Source organism: Plectrocnemia conspersa, unplaced genomic scaffold (genome assembly GCF_051122295.1).
Source record: "Plectrocnemia conspersa isolate PC_06_02 unplaced genomic scaffold, ASM5112229v1 ptg000008l, whole genome shotgun sequence".
NCBI classification, from domain to species: Eukaryota; Metazoa; Arthropoda; class Insecta; order Trichoptera; family Polycentropodidae; genus Plectrocnemia; species Plectrocnemia conspersa.
Genome location: NW_028277172.1, coordinates 19294726 through 19312625, shown reverse-complemented (window position 1 = coordinate 19312625; position 17900 = coordinate 19294726). Strand labels below are relative to the sequence as shown.

The 17900-nt window shown below is 28.3% G+C and overlaps 1 protein-coding gene and 1 long non-coding RNA gene across 8 annotated transcripts in view; one reads left to right on the top strand and one right to left on the bottom strand.

Moving 5' to 3' along the window:
• The window catches only part of LOC148233279 (neuroligin-4, Y-linked-like), a 97149-nt gene that overhangs the window by 41295 nt on the left and 37954 nt on the right, over nucleotides 1–17900 (top strand). The window lies entirely within an intron of this gene.
• On the bottom strand, nucleotides 1674–5525 carry LOC148233280 (uncharacterized). The gene is made up of 3 exons (XR_015810368.1): nucleotides 3285–5525; nucleotides 3173–3216; nucleotides 1674–3091 (listed from the first exon to the last, which is right to left on the bottom strand). It is a non-coding gene; the product is annotated as an uncharacterized LOC148233280 (long non-coding RNA).

Sequence of the window (17900 nt, the reverse complement as noted above, 5' to 3'; positions counted from 1 at the left end):
AAAACGTGATTTTCACTTTGATTTTAATATAGCACTATATTTATCTGTGAAATTAGATGATTCCAGAATTACAAAATATGTGATTATTGGTCGAAATTAACTCTTTAATATTCGTAGTGACCACTTAATATAAATCTAATAAAAGTCTTATTTAAATTTTACCTTCATTTTTTAATACATAAAATATATTTTTGATGAGCAGAAGTAGCTTATCATTGATGATTTTTTATGACCCAGTAAAATTTTAATTAATAATCACGATAAATATCTGTGAGATTAGAAAAATCTAGAATAATATAATATAATTTGTAATGATTGATAATATTTATATTATAATTACTAATATCGATCTTTCAGACACGTTATAAAATTACAGAGCACTAGGATCTATATGCGATTCAAATTCACAGATGACACTACTAGTCTAAAGTAGTGATTTAATAAATTAAAACTATACATTGTTATGTAATTAGCTATGTAGGCATTGTATATATATTTTTGATTAAGCAACGGTTTTTCTGCCCGCACTACACTCTCTGGAAGTTGTCTAAACCGAAGTTACAACTGAAGTCGGCCGAGACCTACGACCACACTGCCACAAATTGCATATGCCGATATAATAACGATATATGTTAGAAGAATATACTATCAATAATATAATTAATCCTTTTGGTGCCCTAAAATATTCAAAAATGTCAGTAAGAGTTTGTTGAAATTCCCGATAAACATGTGGTATTATAACTTGACCACGTGACTACGATGCAGCGCTCGACATGCGTGTTGACCATAGGACGCCTACGCGCATACTGAAATTGAACCGAGCTACTCGTTCTATCTCAGTTTGCGAAAAACCATATCATTATTTCTCTATTTATTAGCGAATTTTCTTTTTACTTTTTTTTAGTTATTTGAACAGTTGGAACAGTGTTTAGTATAATATGCAACACAAATTACAATGAGTATCATTATATATAAGTGTTTACCTGTTCTTAAAGCCTTTTATAACCATTCCAGATTTCTTCAAAGCAATAGAGTTAATGATCAATAGACCAAAAATCACAGGGCAGCCTTTCGGAAGTCCGTACGATCCTATGTTGGTCTCTTAAGTGTTAGTCTCTTGATTGTCCTACTGAGAGTATCATATTAAATTCATTTACGTCGACACATACACACGCCAACAATAAAATGCTTAAACAAAATTGGCCATAAGCCGGTTTATTAGTCAATTTGGCGACGAAGGTCTAACGGCCGTGGCGATGTTCCGCTTAGAAGGTTTCCGTGTACTCGCCAGTGAAATTCTCTCCTTTTTTACAACCGCCCAGATACGTACTCTCGTGTGGATTAAGGGTGACATTTTACGGACGTCTACTGCCTTTTTGTTATTTCCACAAAAGACCCGTATAATTTCAATGTCACGTTTTTCCCGTAACGTTGTTTCGGCACGGCCATTGTCGTTGTGTGCGCGCCTTGCCATTTTGACGAAAATGATCGATCATTATCCCCTTGTGTACGGCATAGTATCGGTGATTGATTGAAGGGTTTAATAAAATGTCACGATGTAAGCCGAAAAATTTAGTTGAAAATTAATAAAATATATGTCATACAACGCTATAATGTATAGTTCGAAAATATGCTTTATACTCTCACAAGGATCTTTATAACCAAATCTTATATATAATTGTTCTAATCCGCTTCCGCCGTCGCTTCCGGACGCGCATAACTTTAAACGAAACATTCTCCGTTCAATTATCTACTCTGTAAATCGTATCGCTTTGTATTAACGGTGTGTAACAATACACGTAAACAAAGGAAATATATTTAATTATAATAATAAATAATATTAAAAATTAAAATTGAATTTGTTCCGATTGATTTTCGAGCCGCCGGTAATGCGTTCTGTTGTTTCGACCAATCAAAAATAAGCATTCAAATATTCAAACAGCGTCGACCAATGAAAAATAAGCATTTAAATTCAAATAGACAGTACCGTGACAACACTTTTAAATAATTATTATTTAATAATAAAATTTTGCTACGCGACAATAATTTTCATTAATTCGTCATTTGACTGAATAAAAATTAAATATATACATAATGCGTTGAGGATTAGAAGAATACATTGATTAAACTAGATAAACAATCATAAAATAATCTTCGTAATGAAATTTTCAAATTTTGAATTCCCGGCGACGGGCTCCGAGGCCTAAAAGTGAGTTTTTGCTTTTATAAATAATCGGATTGCAAATTAACTAGGTGTGTTATAACTATGAAAATTAAATATATACATAATGTATTGAGGATAAGAAGAATACATTGATTAAATTAGATAAACGATCATAAAACAATCTTTGTAATGAAATCTTCAAATTTTGAAATCCCGTCGCCGGGCTCCGAGGCCGAAAAGTGAGTTTTACTTTTATATTACATTAACATTATCATTGCTTGCTGATTTAATACACATATACGTTAGATTTTAAGAATTTTAAATTAACCAGTTATGTTTTAAACATGAACGTGTAATATATCCTTAGTATGTGAGGATTGAAAGTTAATGTCGATCAAATCAGCGCTGTCGGACAGCTTATAAATGTGTAGTTTCTTGGATGTTATCTAATAAACGTCATTTTACAATGATTATAAATATGTGATTGCATACCTGGAATAATCGATAGCCAAAATATCTAAGAGTGGGTTATTTTTAATTCCGATGTGGCAAAATAGGTACAATTTTTGTTCTGTGCCATCATTCCTCTTTCTGAATAGCCAAATTTAAGATATTCAGTTACATCAAACTTATGTAGTATGTTCTTTATAAAAAGATAATACTTGCTGACAGTGACTTCAACACGAGAAGATTAACTCTTTGTTTATATATACCAATTCTACGTTGTAGCCATATAGGTCATCAAATTGTTCCATCATTGCTTCTGAAAAATAATTAAAAAACAATAAGACTCCTATCAAGAGTAAACATTGAACACATTATTACTACTAATATAATCCATAAATTAAATTTAAACGACAACCAAAGAACACAATTGATGGATGTACTGTAGAGGATTAAACACGTAGATTGGCATCTTTTCATCTTCTACAAAATTGTCACAATATGTCATATATTTTTTATTATTACTAGCATTGTAATATGTTTAATTAACTTCGGTATGTATACCTTTAATTGCCAAATCACCGCTGTTTGTCTTTTAATATTAGATCCTGGAAAGTCAATAGTAATTTTGTTAGAATAACCGTGTTATATTATTCATTTATAACTAAACACTTACTGGCACACCCGCAATTTATAGTTTTGTCTATAATTTCAAATGCTGCATCACTTGAATCATCTTCAATTGTCACTTTGTAACAAAAATCCCGCGATTATAACATATTTCTTGCCAGATCTGACAGAAGAACTGTCAAAGCAAATTTGGGAAGTCCCGCGCTTGAGAACGAACTAAATTGATTTTAACGAGCGAAATTGATTTTAACGAGCGAAATTTATTTTAACGATTTAAATTGTATAAAATTTATTAAAATATGTATAAAAATCATCAAATACAAAAAAAAATGTTTTTTAAAATATTTTTTTAGTTTATAGATTTAAAATATAATATAAATAATGTGGATATGTATTAGCTTCTCTATACAGAAAAAATATGTACCTAAATTTTGGCGAACGTTGGCAATTTAAAGTTTTAGTTTTTAGAGAATTTTTAAAACTTTGCTTTAAAAAGTATTTTAAACAAAAAGGGGCAAAGTTTCAAAATAAGTACTATTCATTACCAACCAACTACTAAGCGCACAGTATTGCAAAAATCCATCTTACTGACGCCTTTGAAACTAAACTACACAAAAATGTATAACACTAATTTAAATATTTTTTAAATTAAAAGTTTCAGAATAAAATTTCAACATTAATTTTTTTCAACATTAAAAATATTTTTTATTTTATTATGGATTTTAAATATTAATCATTTATTATAGATTTTAAATATCATTAGTTCATTATTAATTTTAAATATAGTGAAAACTTTTTACACTCATTAATTATTAAAATATATAATGCTGCGCAGAAAAACATTTACTTTAAAAAATATGTAAATCAAAATATTTTTTAATCAAAAAAGACAAAGGTTTCAAAATTATTAATATTTTTAAAACGCACAAATGTAATTAAAAACTGACTTTTATATTTACACATAAAACATAGAAATATTTTTTTTAAATTATAAAGTAACTTATGATGTCACCAAAAAACTTTTTTATTACGAAAATTTAAATTTATGATATAATTGTGTTATGCAGCGTTAAAACTGGCACTCAAACACATAAAATACCCTAAAACACAATCAATGACTTATAATCACTCACATTGCACTAACTATATATGATCGATTGTGTTGTAGCGTTAGTAAGGTGTAACAAAATATTTTTTCATATCAGTAATATTTTTGAGCGGATGTGTAACTGATGCTATTTATTATTATTATTATTTATTAAACTGTAAACCTACTTTTAAATGATACAAAATGTTACGTTTTAATATTATTTTTTATGTTGAAAACATTTTGATATTTTTTGTTTCAATAATATTTAGTAAAGTTACAAACCTATTTTAAAAAATATTACAACGAAATCTCTTTGTAACGAATACCGAAATAACAAAATTCCCAGTATAACGAATCTTTAATTTGTCCCCGAAAAACTTGCATACAAAATGTTTTCATTATAACGAAGACTGATCTCAGTATAACGAAATATTTTGATCCGAATTTAAGAATGACGTTGCAACTTTACACAATATTTCTCCAAATTCAGTTCATTCTTGACGTGGTGTGTGACAGATGTGTTCAAAAGCGACATTACAGGTGTTTCGCTGACCCTCAAACTTTTTTTATAAAACATTTTTTTCACAAATTTTATTGTTTCATACGGTATCCTTAAAAATGGGCAAAAAACTATCTGTCAACCTTATAAGAGGTTATTTCGATGTTGTAGTAATGTGATAATTAAAAATAAAATATATCATCTTCCTTACGTTCAATATAACGAATTTTCAGTATACCAAAATTTATTCATTGGTTCCGTGAGCTTCGCTGTATTGAAATTTAATAGTACAATTTTTAATTTATTATTATCTAGCCAAGTTTTAAACCTATTCATAAATGATATACAATATTTAGATTTATCATTAAATATCTAAGTTTCAATATAACGATAAAATCTAACGTTGTAAATCTAATAAATAATATAAAATGTTTTCTTCTGGAAATACTTAGTCAAGTTGTAAACCTATTTTCAAATGAATTGAAAATGTTAAGTACTTTTTTATAGATTGAACTATTTTGTCTATCATTGAAAATCCTAAATAGTAATGTCCAATTTGAACCATTAAATTTTAAAAAATGTTTAAAAAAATCAGAACGAAGCAAAAATTATATTTAAAACCCAAAAAGTTGAGGGTCCGGTATTCGCACACTCGCTAGCTATCGGTACCTCACGATAGTGAGGTACCGACAGCTAGTAGTAATATAATGCAACACTGAGTAAACCTCGAGAGTTCACATGTGTATTAAAAATTGCCATGTAGGGCATAGTAAGATCAATATCCGGTCCCTTTATAAACGTGTATTTCTTCAGAGCTACCTTATATAAATAAGTATTTATCTGGTGGATACGAGAATAACATCTTTGGCCAGCATAACAATGGCATTTTATATTATAACCGCACGCTTTAATGGAAACTGTTCAATTTTAATAGCATATTTAATATTTAGAACCCTGCTTAAAATTTAGGTGTTTTTACATATCCCTGTAGCTACTCTGAAGTGTGTTGGTTAAAATATTATTTACCCAAAGTGTTTATTTACTTGCCTTTTATGACTCTTGCTTCTGTTAATTTCCCGCATTGGTTTGCGTACGTTTTTTAAAAATTGTATGTAAAATAAATAGGATAATAAGTCGTAGTTATTTTACCTAAAATAGATTAGGTTCTAAAAATATCGATTTGATATGTATATTAAATTAAATAAATTAAATGTGGTAGTGAACATATTTTACTCACCCTGTACCTCTTTATATTAGGGTAATAATCATTTCATCTAACCTTTATCTCAAGTAACGTCGAAGTTTGAAACTTGATATATTGGACCAATTTGACAAGTCGACTTAACCTCATTACCAAAAGCCTTCAGCAAATGTTCAAGTTGATTTCAGATAGTTGCACGTTAACTACATTAAACATTTGTCTATTAATTCTTAATTAAAAATTAGGCATTTTTACATTGATTTATTTCAGTTTCAGATTCGTAACTTACGCGACAATAATGCGAAATCAATCTACCGTGCAAATCGAGGGACATGTTTATATATATATATATATATATTCTCTTTTGTAGTTTGCTCCATCGGATTAGATGACTTCAAAACATAAAAACCGACATTTTCCTTTTATCAATTTTCCAGCCCATTTGCCGCGTTTGTTATGGTCGTTATTCATGGTCATTTTTGAAACCTAAAGCCGTTACGCGGGTGAATTTATAGACGATATTTTTTGAAGCAAAAAAATAATCTATATGAAAGGTTTTTCTTAACACACGAACCAAACTACTTTCTGATAAATATTATTAAAAATATAATATATACATATGATGATTATATTAATTACTCTTCTTATTAACTGTAAAAATTAAGTCCGGGGAAATTTTGATTTCAATAAAACCAAGAATTCATTTAGCAGAAGTAATATTTCCAAATATTGTTAATATCAACCCCAAACTACTTTTGTTTCACGTTTTTTTCCGACAAAATGTGGTGCGTCCGAACTCAGAAATTAAAAATATGTAGGAAATGCTAACGAAGGTTATATAGAAGAACCTTATATTGAAAATTGCGATTAAAGAGAACAAATTAATTAAATTAATTACATTTAATGTCTCAACATAAATTCAGGAAATATTTGAGATACTTAAAATAAGCGTAATGTATAATTAAATAATAAAATAAACATAAAATATGAATTTAATTCCTAAATAAACGATGTGAAATCTGATTATTTTGTTAATCGAGCGAAATAAGAGTTTCCATTTTTGGGATACTAAAGATAGTTCGAAATTAATAGTCTGGTATATGCTGTCTAATTTAAACTCAGTGCTGTTGCTGCAATCTAAAAATTAAATACTTATACCAAATACATTTTTTGATATAAATCATATTAGTTATGTCTGTCTTATAGCTGGTACTATAGAAAAATATCTAAAAATAAATGTTTTAACGGTGTTTTGTATTAAATGTGAATTATTACTATTTTATTACATAAGATTTTTTTTTATAAATATTGAAAATTATATAAAACATATTTTTTTAACTCGTATCGCATACTTACTAAGGCCAACCCGTACTATAATAGTGTAATAAATTATATAAATAACATTAATCGTTAAAATGGATTAGTTCCTGATCGTTTTTGGCAACTAACTAGATCGTTTTGGCGCATAGTTTATGCACAAGGAAACGGAAACTGTTACACGGGATGTAATTCTCTTCGAATGAACTTCCGCTGATATGATAAGTAAGCATACACGTGTTTTGAATACATAAATGAAACATTATGGTAGTAGTTCATGTAAGATAAATCGTATATTTATTTTAGATTAATATCATTTAGTATCATATGTATTTTAAATTTTATACAAACATTATAAATAACATTTATTTTTTTGCTAGCTTATCAGTGCCTAATAGCATTGACATCTAGCGGTAAAAAATATTATATACCTCAAAATTTCAATAGAATATTTTATAATGCGTTTCATGGTTTGCGTCTTTGCTAAATTCTATTATTTCATCTTTTCCCATAGATGTCTATAGTACTGCACAAGAATTGGCTTAATATAATAATAAATCGCGCTCGAAAGTTTTAATTGACGAAATCTGCTTAAGCTCGCTTAATGAAATATTACGCGAGCATTTCGCAAATTGTGTTTTGTATTTTTCTTTTTTGGGGGGAGATTCGAAGTTTTCCTTTGCGGAAAACTTTGGATCCCGGCCTGGCGGATAATAGATGGAAAAAAACTTTTCCCCATCAATCACATGTCGAGATTTTACAAGGTGATTATTAGTCCGTCCTCCATTTTCATTATATTCTTGGGAACCAAAGGAATTAAAAGTTGAAAAGTTTGGAGTTGTCGACCGGCGCTTTTGTCAAGTCACCGTCGAAGCCTAAGTGATATCCGCAATATATATGTATACAATGAAAATAGTATTATTTATTTCAGAATAAAATAATACACAGCTCCTGGCGTAATATTCCAGTCATTATTTTTTATTGTATCCAAAATGACATTCCATTCATTTTATAAAGGGGTCTGTATAGAAATTCTGGACTTGTTCGTGCGAGGGGGAGAAAAAAATGGTTATTGTTTCATCCTGCTTAAAGAGCAAATCCTGACAAAAAAGTGTATAGACATGTATAAAAAAAACACAAGAAAATATATGTACAAGGGGAAGGCTTTCAATGGAATAAACTTTTCCACTCGCATGTAGACATATCCATTCTGTATTATATATGTTCAGGCGACAAAATGTTCCTGGTCAAATAATGTATTCTCTTTCATCTTATTCTAAACAATAATTAGTAAATCGTTCCCTTTCAAGAAATCTTAATTTCCTCATAAATACATACACATACCTTTTATGAAATATTCTTTATTACAAGAAACGGCACTCTCATACTGATAAATAAGGGTAACACAATAGTATTTGGGGCTAAAATATAAAATAAGGGATTTTCTCCAAATCAGACAATACGCTTCGGCTAGATATTTTCCTGAGCTTTTCTTTTATTAGGAGAAAAAACGTTCGTACAAATGTGTAGGAACATAAATCAAATTATTTCTGAAGAACAACGCATGTATCTTATAAAATATTTTGTATAAATATACAATATAACACTACTGTGTTTTAGCTTAAGATTTAAAAAGCAATTTTGCATTGATAAAAAGAAACAGACCAAAACTTTATTTTTTTCAAAGTAGTTAATAATGCAAAATAAAACCTTAGCACATACAATCTATTTTTAATATCGTAACTTTAAATCAACAAATATTCTTTAATGTCACCCTTTTAAAATAACATAACACGTATTTTTCTAAATTATAGTTATGTTATTTGGAGTTTTATTCTAACTTATTCTGATGCTATAGAGATTTATAGCGACATTTATATTGGGAAAAAGTTGTAGCAACTTTTACATAACATTTTATTTACTCACACATTTTTAAGTACCAATTAGAATTTTGACAAATTTATTTTCTCTCACACTACGTGAAAAATTTTAAGCATTTTTAGTATTAAAAAACATTATTGAATATCATATATTGCCAGCGGTTCGGTGGTTATTGCGTAAATAAAATTGCGCACAGTGAAAATTCCAAGCGACAAAAATTCTTACATATATGTATATGTATTAAGGAATACGTAATTCATTATATACATATATGTATATGTATTAAGGAATACGTAAACATACATAAAAAATAATGTCGGTATATATAACAGATGTGAATATGGTCTTAATTTTAAAATACCAAGTTTTTAAAATATTTGGCAAATATAATAGTAATTTAAATTGGTATGAAACATTTTATATTTTAACACAAAGTTTTACTTAAAAACAGAAAAAAAATATGAAACAGTTGAAAATAAAAGTAAAATATTTTTGAGAACCTAACAATCACCTATGTTCAGAATTTTTGCTATGTGGAATTTTCGTGTGCGCAATAGTCCGGTCACCATTGCCAGCGATAGATCGTATGCCATACAACCCATGATAGTAAAGCTAGCATTGGTTGTAGCGCTATCTATATTTCTAGCATTACCTCTAATTTTTGATTTATTTAAATATTTCATTTCCCTAATGATCTTAACAATCTTCAAATGTTAATGACATTAAAGCGTACTGGCTTTATTAGTTTCGATAAAAGATCTTTGGTCACGTCATTTTGGTCTTTTGCGCGTGTTTTAGAGGTGATGTTTTACAAAAGGCTAGTCCGAATCAAGAAATTCTTCAGAGCAAAGTAGTAGTCAGAGCATAGGTTGTATCAAGTCCGCCGTATCCACACTACGTACGTTAGTAGGAATCGAAAGATCAGAAGTACATCTCGACGACTGCTAAAAACATTTCGGTCTGCTATTTCCACAAAAATTGTATTGTATATATTTTTATGGTTAACAAAAAGGGACATTTTTTCACGACAATAAAATAATTATAAGTACAATATAATAATTATATGGTTACCAAGAAGGGAGATTTTATTTTTTTACGACAATAAAATAATTATAAGCCGTCTCTTCATTAAAATTTAAATATATATTACGATGAACAATATTTTAACAAGCTTAAGTTACAATATTTTTACCCTCCACGCGCGAACGGATTGAACGTATAATATCGTTTCCACGCAAAAACGCGTGAGCGGGACGTAATGTGTTAAGACGCGAATTTCTATGTATCATAAGTCACTACAAAGTGGCGCTGCCGTTAGAGTTATGAAATATATGTTTGTAGACAAAACCTAGTCATATAGTGCTTAACTGATCGATCTAGCAAAATTTATTCGATTCTGAATAATATTTTGCATTATTATTATTTATATATCGTTCCATTCTAATCGTAACAAATGACAAAAAATGTTTTTAAGCACTTTAATAATGGAACAGATTTATAAAAAAAAAACCTATTTTAATTTAATCATAAATTAATACTGAAATTAAAAGTATTTAGCTAGTAATAAAGTCTAAAATAAAGTTGTAAATAGTAAAAAAAAAGTTTTTTTAAATAGTAGTCATTTACTAAAACAGTTTATGCTAGAATTGCAGAAAAATAAAATATACGTTGAATTTATTATTTATAAAATAAAAAAAAGTTAGTACACAATGATTTTAGGGATTTTGTATTATCAAAAAATATTTTATAAATAAATTGCAACTAATACAACATATAAAAACAAGTTTGTTTCGTTTTCTGAAAAAAACTTTCTTATTTAATTGCCAATTACTATAAAATTTATATAAGAAATGTTTTAAATTACTTTTTATATTAAAAAAATTTCATGCAAAATATAAGTAATAATAAGTAAAAATTTGCTTAAGCTAAAATTGACATCAATATTTTTTTTTTATTATTTTTAGAATAAAATAAATTTGTAGCATAAGAGATCTTACGATTAAAATATGTTTCGTAGTTATATAGTTAGTAAAAAATATCAGAAGACTATCTAAAACTATCGCAATTTATTTTCTTTATATTCATGAGCTGATTAAATTATTATTTAAAGTTTTTAATATATGCAACGTTTAAAGTATAATTTACATAATTTAACATACAATTTAAAAAAATATAATCTATTTATGTATAATTAGTTCAGTAAGCTAAGCTAAGATTTTTTAACGAATTATTCAAAATATGTAGTATATTTGTGTAATATTTTAAATGTTTTTAAGCATAAATCATTTTAAAATAAAATATATGATAAGACCAAATGGCCAAATATCTTGCCGTAAAATTAGTTAATCATAAGACTCGCTTCTCATTTTTAATTATAATTTTTTATTATTTTTTTACATTTTAACCGTAAATGAAACATAAATTATTAATAAATAAATATTTATTTTTAAAACTGTGTGTCGATAGTTAATCTTAAATAAAAATATTGCAGAATTTTAGAATCACAAGATTTTCTTAGATAAAAAGTTTACGTAGTGTCGCGTACTTTTTAGGTAGTCTAGAAGATCTTGTTGAACTCTAAAGACTGATGTGAATGTTAATAGTGGCTGCTTTATAAATTTTTCACTGGTCGTCATGGTCGATAATGGTAGCTTTGCTTAGTGCGAGTTCAGCTAAGCTCTCACTTGTTCCAAGTCGAAAGCGAAGTGGTAGAAGTGTTACGTTGTTAATCAAGTTTTTGACAGAGATTAGTTCAGTGAGCAGTGTTTTAGCTTAATTATATTTTAAAAATTAAATAAAGTTTATATTATTGATTTTTGGTGTAAGATAGCTGAAAACAATTTTTTGGTTAGTCTCTAAAAATAAGTATTGCATTTAAGCATAAAATAATTTATACTTCTTTATTACTTTTATAAAAGAGCCTGACATTTTTATCAAAATTAAATTATCATACCACGAATAGTAGTAGCAAAGTAAACTCATTTAGACATTTCAATACCTTAATTCAAAATCTATTATAGCACCAAAGAACATTTCCACCCACAAAATAGACATATCTGAGACTCGTGCATTTAATATTTGCCTCCAGCACTTTTGTTGGTTAGATCCGCCTTACGTTATTAAATTAATTAGACATTCATTAACCAGCGCGCTTATGAAAAGATTTACCTTTTTCATTAATCAAAATCCGGTGTAATCCTGCGAAACAGGTTTTTATTTGTACGGATTGCTACTATTGCAATCATTAATATTATTATTGTTACTAAACAACAATCTTCAATACCCTTTAGGAATAGCAGCGCTCATCCCCACGGCCTTAATTAACGCCATGATTAGGCAATTTTCAATTAATTACAACATTTACATACTGCGTAACGTCGGTGTAAATTCTTAATCGAGTATAATTCGGCCCTGGTTGCGTAGCGAATGTGTGTCTAAAACACTCATATAAGTAAATACATACTTTGAACGTGGGCGCAATCAAACGGGGTAATTATAGTATTTATATATATTTTTTGCAAAATATGCTGAAATATAAATTCATTGAGTAGTGTCGACGTGTATACGTTGTAATGCGCCTTTTAAAATTTTAAATGAGGTAGATGTAGAGTAATATAGTCTAAGCAGTGGCGAAGTTAAAAAGTGACTGGCTTATTGATCTCTAATCTTTGCTATTAACATGCGGCACTAGTCTGAGTCGATTGCTCTTCTTTTTTGTGGAATAAATGTCTGAATCTGTGTTGCGTCTAGTGTGTGAGTGCTAATTTGAGCCTGTATAAAATAGTTATTATGATTACCTTGTCAAAGCTTAAAAAAAATTATTAATAAACTGCTTATTTTTGTATTACCCTTCTTTTAAATCAAATGTTTTTCAAGTGTTTTTTTTATCAGTAAAATCATTATGGTCGCATTTTAAATATTTGCAAATATTTACATTTAGCAATTAAAACTGAAATTAGCAAAGCACAATTGCATAATAACCACGCAGACTGTCGAAAGCTATAAATTACCACAAAAACTCTTTAAACCTTTCTCTCTTCATAAGCTACGAAACTCACATAAAAAACGCTAATGGCCACCAAATAAGCACTTTTTGCACAATTCCAAAACAACTTTAAAAAAAATTTAGAAAGAGGGTTAGACTTTTATGCGATTGGCTCTTAATTGGCTATATTTCTTATTCATCAAAGCTTCTTCAAAGAACTATTAAAATAATTGGCACTCGTTTTAAAACTACCGCTTACTGTAAATAACTTCCCTCACCAATCACCAATCAAATCGTGGACGACCACAGCGAAGACTCTCACTTTGGCGAGCATTTGATGGACTCTTAAGGGTTGCCAACTGACATTTTTTTCTACCAAAACACACAAAACAGTCACATTCTATCAAAAGTTGAATGGATCTGTTTTCATCTGTATACTAACATTTAATTGTGCGTATTTACTGCTATTAAAAATGTGTGTATTTACTGCTAAATATTGCATAGTAGACGATTTATATTTTATTAGTCGGATAGTTGCGTAAAGTTATAAAAAATCCAGGTTTAGCAATAAATACAGGTTCATACACGCACATTTCTTATAAAAGTATGATATCATGACTATATATTTCAATGTAAAAAAATAATAAAATAGTTAGTGTTTTAAACTAATCATTAAAAAAAAAAATTTTCAAATAACCTGCTGCCAAATACACTATCCAATATCAACAAAATATTTTTATGATAAATTACTTTCGAAATAAATATATATAAAATTTAATATTATACTTTCAATTGAAAAAGTCCACAGCTGCACAATATTAACTTAAAAATTAAAGTAATTTATAGAACTTCGGCATGCACAAAATGTTTTTTCTTATATTTTTGTCTATTAGTTGTTATGTCCATTACTGTTATAACTTATGGTGCTTTCATACACAAACGCCTAAAAAATAATATGCAATGGTCTAAGAAGGTTTTAGGTATTTTTATTAAGATAAATTCACAAAATATTCCACTACAAATGTAAATAAATACGAATAGTTATATACAAGAAAGTCAAAATATTCGAATATTTCAATGAGAATCTTTAATTGTAATTAACCAATTAATGATGTTTGTATTTTTAATTTAATAAAAAAAACGTTTGATCACTTTTTTACAAATCAACTAAGAATCTTCATTAATTATATTTAGTAATTATTTTACAGAAACTTTATCGTTACGCTCGTGTAACACAGATTACTGGAATACCTTTTCAATTTATTTTAATTTACTCTATTCTTGTTTAAAGGCAATAAAATTCATTGAAATAAAAAGGCATGTTTTTATGTATTGAAACAGGTTATAAAAGATCTTTTATAAGTTTCAAGGGACCATTTTAAGTGCCTATTAAATTTTAAATATATTTCAATAATTAATTTCACTAATTCATTTTTAATTTTTTATTGCTAATCTTAACTAAGAGAAGTCATACAATTTGTGGGAAAAAATTTTGAATCTAGCATAAAAAAAATTATATTTATAAACTATACATATAGCTATTCTATTTTTTTTTAAATAATTAAATATAATTATATAAACGTTTCTAAAAAAAAAACGTGCAAGTAAAAAATAAAAAATAAATATATTTGCACATACTTCATACATTAAAAATATTTAATTTTGCTTAAATTTAAAAACCTGTATCTGTGTAAAGTGTATACAGTGTAATCGATAACTCTGCCTTCGCTTATTTTATTATGTTATTGATTAAATAAATATTTTATATTATAGTATGTAAATGGAATTTATGAATTTTAATTATAATTTTTAATGATTATTTTAGATAATTTTTAACATGTTTAAGAAGCTGTAAGCAATGCGTATTGCGTTAAAAATACGTCAGAAAAACAGAGTAAAAAAATAGTATACTTTTAGTTTTTTTTTTATATATTTTTATTAAATATAAAGGTATAAAACTTTATATTAAAACACATTTTTAATAAAATTATTATTTATTTATTCCGCTACTAACGATATTATTTATATATAAGATCCTTTATATAGTATATTTTAATAGTGACACATTAGTCGAATTTTATTGCGTATTGGCATATGTCGTGTATGGTGTATCTGATTGATCTTCTCTCGCTTTTTTTAATAGTTTGCGTTTTTAAGCAATGTTTGTCCACTTGCTTGTCTAGTTCGCCAGAAACAATTTCGCCAAACACGGCACTGTTTGTTCGCCAAATAAAAAAAAGCTAGCCCCAGGCTCACGAATGGACCGCACGACTAGGAAAGATTGCCCCGAAACGTATCTTGGATGTTTACCTAGCACGCAATAATGGACCTAGCGTTTTCTTGGTCTAGGAGCACGTGTACGAAATCAACGATGGTCATTTTGTCTTCATATATAATTCAGACGACAAACGTAAACACGCCAAGATGATTCAACTCCTCATTTCATATGTATATATGATTAAATTGTATCAGTAAACATGTGTAAAATAATGAATAAACTATCAAATATAAGTAAATAAAACATATTAAGAAGTCAAATATTGTTGAAGCCAAATTTTTAAACATAAATTTCCAAAGCTTTGTGCACTATTAGTATATAAATGACATGTCCAAAAATTGGCATAGTAAGACTATTGCTTATATAAATTATACAGGCGGCCTTCGACTTTCGCACATAATTGGTTTCTGAAAATGTGTGCGAATGTCGAATGTTCAAAAGTAGAGGGAAGTAAAAAAATTTTAAATTGTGTGTATTTTAAAATATTTATTTATTAAGTAAATATAAGATGTTTTAAGAGGCGTTTAAAAGACATGTTTAAGTGGGGTTTGCGGGTGCTTCCTTTGAAAAGTTATTAAAAGTTAACTGTTTTTCACTATTTTTTTTATTTTCTTCATATAGTATTTTATAACATGCTATGTCTTTATTGATCGGCCTACGCACTTGAGATGTACGTTCTTCATTGGGATCACAATCTTCCATAATATTTAAAAATTTGTGAAGATGCGTGAAGGCTTCATTTATATTTTTCATTGTTCAAGAGTTTTCCAAAATAAACCTGTCTTATCTACATTAAATATTTGGCTAGAGGAATATTCTCCATCTTAAATAATTTTGGATAATTAGGAAATAAATTCTTTCGCAGCATCTTTATCCGCATCAGCCGATTCTCCAGTAAGTTTATTATTATGAAAAGAATACCTCATTTAAAAATTGTAAAACCAACCGTTACTTACTTGAAAATCCGTGTTAAAATCTTTTTTAATCTATCCTTCCAATCTTTGTGCATGCTAAGAGCTTTTGCTTGAATAATTGAAGTACTCAGAGGGACACCGCTATCAGAACGTTTAATAATTTCCATCTTTGTCTCGAATTGTGTGAAGTTTATGAGTCCCTGATTTATTTTTATTCGTATCAATACTAAAGTTTTTTCCGTTTTCCACTTATGTTTATAATTTTTTTTTTTTAAATTTGAATTTAAAAAAAATGTTTTTAAAAATGTGCGAAATAGCGAATTGTGCGAAAGTTGAACGTTCGAAAGTTAAGGGCCGCCTGTGTATTCATATTTTCATAAAGAAAATAACGAGCCAAACAACATTCAGAAACCCAAAACTTTAATTCCTTTTCAATATCACTATACAATACTTTAAAGAAATACTTGACAAAAAAATTCTGTGATATCTCAGTAAATCTTATCTCAACGCTCCTAAAAGGCGCTGAAATACAGGAACGGACCATAACCAAATTACCTTATATAAAGGTATCTGGAGAATGTTTTAGATCAGTAGGGAATATTTGTTTTCATATAAATTTAAAATTATATTTTAAGAGCATTTTAGAAAAAAAATCGCAGAGGTCGTTTACATGTAGATTGAACCTCAAATTACTCTTGAGAGTGATTCTAAGAACTTCAATGGAAGTTTTTTTATATAGAACATCTCCACAAACATCGTAAGATTTTTGTATTGTATTTCTGGTTTTAAGGTCGAAGATATGTGACTTTTAAGCAAAAACAGACACCGAAAAAGCTATAAAGTCATATCAAGAACGCGGCTTTTGAAAGTCAGGCAGTCTTCGCTGACGTTGCAAATTGTATTCTGTCAGCTAAATGCTTGTAGATTAGCTGGAATTGTCGTCATTATGTGTTCTCGTGATGCTCTCTAGACTCCTTTAGTTTGCTTCGAATGCTTTCTTCCTGAGCTTGACTCGTCTGTTTAATGTGACAAAGTGTTTTGTAACAGTTCTGTCGATTCACAGATGAGGATGTTTGTGGGTCAATTGCATAGCTTTTTGGTCCTACAAATAAATATGTTCACGCTATGAAGTATTTTTTTAAGATCTATAATAAAAAGGTTGTTTTTGCGGAATATGTGCATTGTCTATCGCGCATCCTTAACACACAAAAATTATTCCGGGTGCTAATGAATGATTAACGCCTAGGGGTAGATGTGCTAATGGGTGGTTCGTGTAATCTTACAATTATTATACAATTGCTTAGCATTGAGTTTTCTTCTTTAATGGACCTTTTATCAAGACAGTGCAGACGATTGGAACTCTCACAGGTGAATGAGATAGATAAATGACTTGTCATTTTTCTCTACACTAAAAAGCAGGGGGTAATCATCACCATTTTTAATAAAACCTATATTTGTTATTGAGATATTTATATAATTACTGTATAACGAAAAAAA